Source organism: Rhagoletis pomonella, unplaced genomic scaffold, assembly GCF_013731165.1.
Source record: "Rhagoletis pomonella isolate Grant_MI unplaced genomic scaffold, Rhpom_1.0 Rhpom_scaffold_01153, whole genome shotgun sequence".
In the NCBI taxonomy this organism is placed as follows: domain Eukaryota; kingdom Metazoa; phylum Arthropoda; class Insecta; order Diptera; family Tephritidae; genus Rhagoletis; species Rhagoletis pomonella.
This window is the reverse complement of record NW_023459708.1, coordinates 11493-14178: the sequence shown is the minus strand read 5'-3', so window position 1 is coordinate 14178 and position 2686 is coordinate 11493. Positions and strand designations below refer to the sequence as shown.

The following is a 2686-nucleotide window of genomic DNA, read 5'->3' as shown; positions in this document are numbered from 1 at the left end:
AATTTCAAACAAAAGTTCCCTGTGTGGCAATGGATACATATAAATCAACTAAAACCTTCGTTTAACAATAATTTCTTTTAACTTAAAAAATAAATATCTTTTTAAGTTATTTTGTTTTTAGCGCATATTTTCATAGAGTATTGTCGCAATAGAAGTGATTTATGTGTCTGATTTCAGTTTTATTAATTATAAATATCGCTTCATATACATATGTAAGTATTTAAATGCAAATGCTTGCAAAGTCTTTAACATATTCGTATAATAATTCATTATCGACATTGGTTACGTCATCTCTTTGAATGATGTATGCGTGAAAATATTATGTCGATGAAATGTCCCCTTCATTTGTAAATAGCTCAACAAAAGGGAAATTTCCGTAACTTAACAACACTGCTTGGAAATATAAACAAAGTGTCAAAAAATGCAGAGACTATAAAATGAAGTGAAGTGAATTACAAAAGTAAGTTTTTATGGCAATATTTCTGTGCAAAACCGTAATGAATTAATTAATATTAATTATTTTGCAGTATGCAGCTATTGTATATTACGTGCGTTCATAAAAGCGAGCTACGCAGTTGCTACGAAGCTCTGCAATTGGTTATTTGTGCACAAGTTGGAGCGTTTTGCAATGGCTTGGATAATAAGGTATGATGGTAGTTTTAAGTATGTACTCCCAAGCATTAAATGGTTGCTATTATTTATCTTGCTCAAAAGTGCAACCCCGCTACCTGATCGTCCTCGCCAGCGATATACTCGAAAGCGACAAACACACCCCGCTATTTCAAGGATCAACGCGATGCAAGCACATTTCGCTTTACCTCCATTGCTCCATCCAGCCAAAATAAGGTTCGTTTGAACTTACACCAGACACAGTGACGTAAAATGGGACGCATGCTTCGCAAAACATCTTCCGAATGAAATGAGGGTAAGCAAAAAAAGCTTAAGAAATATAGGAAAATGTTTAGTTACTTGTACAACGATTTTGATTCGGGTCAAATAACTAAACCGTACCCGAAATGTAATTTTTCAACTACATCATTTATTTACTGTTTTTTTAATTATAGGATGCAACCGGCAAGGATACTACAGTTTCTAATTCGGTTTCTATATTCCCAGCAGAGACCTACGTTCGCATCACAACGCCATCAACTCCAGAATCGGCTCCAAATAATGCAATCGCTTTATAGTGCATGAATGCAGCAGAAGCCATTACTCCTAACCTAATCCTAATGTGACGCAATGTTAAAGAGCCCCCACATGCAATTTAATTAAAAAAATTTCTGCAAAATCGATGACAATTAATACCATTTGATTAAACTCCCTTCTTTTTTTATCGAAATATGCATTACATATAGAGTTTAATAAAGGCATTAATTGCCATCGATTATGCAGAAATTGTTTTAAATTAAAATGCATAAAAATTACAAATTTCTTTTAGTTATAAATTCCTAAAAAAAAATTAAATTTTTTTACAAAAATTTCTGTTTTGTGTACGGCCTTGTGCGAGTGCAGAATACATGTACGAAGTTCACAAAGTTGTAAGCCAAGGCTTTTTTTTTGGAAATGGTTAAAAATTCTTGTTGTTAATGCTAAGTAGAAGAAAGGTAATTTAATTACTTTTCTGTTTGTTACAAATTCTTTCAAAAAAATAAACTTTTTTTCCAAAATTTCTATGTTTTGTGAACGGCCTTGTGCGAGTGTTCACAAAGTTGTAAGCCAAGGCTTTTTTTTGGGTAAATGGTTAAAAATTCTTGTTGTTAATGTTAATTACAGTAAAGGTAGTCCTTTTATTTTTCTTCTAGATATAAATTATTTTAAATAAATTCACTTTTGTTATAAAAATTTTAAAGTTTTGTGTACTGCCATATGCGAGTGTAAAATACAAAGTTGTTAGCCAAGGCTTGTTTAACACAAAATTTTTGAGAATCATGAATGGTTACACATATTAAAATAAAGGAAATTTAATTTAATTCAGTTGGTCATAAATTTTTTTAAAAAAAGAAACTTTTATTGTAAAAATTTTGAAGTTTTGTATACTGCATACAATGGTACCCGCAAGGGATGAGTCGAGACTAATTGATCTCCATTAGTACCCGTATGAGACTAGTTGCGACTAATTAATGCCCAACTGTACCCGATAGAGAGTAATCTCGGAATACTCTCTTTAGAGATTAGTCGCACAATTTTTTGCAGGGCACCTTCTGTATTCGTATGTAGTTGTACGCAAAATCGCAAATCAGTGTTGCCAGAAAACTATTTCGCTTGGAGCTAAACCGGTCGGAAAACAAGAGCTAAAAAATACTAATAGTACCTAAAATGAAGAGATGATTTTTCAAGTTGAGCATTTATTGACATCAAGGCCGTATTTTATAAAAATATAGTTCATTCTTTAACAAAACCCGTGTAAGTCCAAGTTTCCAAATTTGTGCAATATTAAAACAAAATTCAACAAACTTTCGTAAAAATTTCGAGGTTTTTTAAAAACTCCAAAAAATTAATCGCAGTTTTTAGCCATTTGAAACTTGTACTTTATTCTATTGCAGCTGTGTACTTACTCAGAATCTTATTAAAAAATTCGAAATTTTAACGAAAATTTGTTGAATTTTTTTAAATTGCATACATTTTTAAGGCTATCACTCGATTGGTACATTTGTACAGATTATTACATTCTTAAATTAGGCTATTG

At 31.5% G+C, this 2686-nt stretch overlaps 1 long non-coding RNA gene across 1 annotated transcript; it reads left to right on the top strand.

Annotated features, from left to right (window-relative positions):
- The first annotated feature begins 289 nt into the window (after nt 1-289).
- Nucleotides 290-2133, top strand: LOC118752008. Its single transcript, XR_004994621.1, has 4 exons — nt 290-460; nt 528-645; nt 715-925; nt 1065-2133. It is a non-coding gene; the product is annotated as an uncharacterized LOC118752008 (long non-coding RNA).
- The last annotated feature ends 553 nt before the right edge of the window (nt 2134-2686 follow it).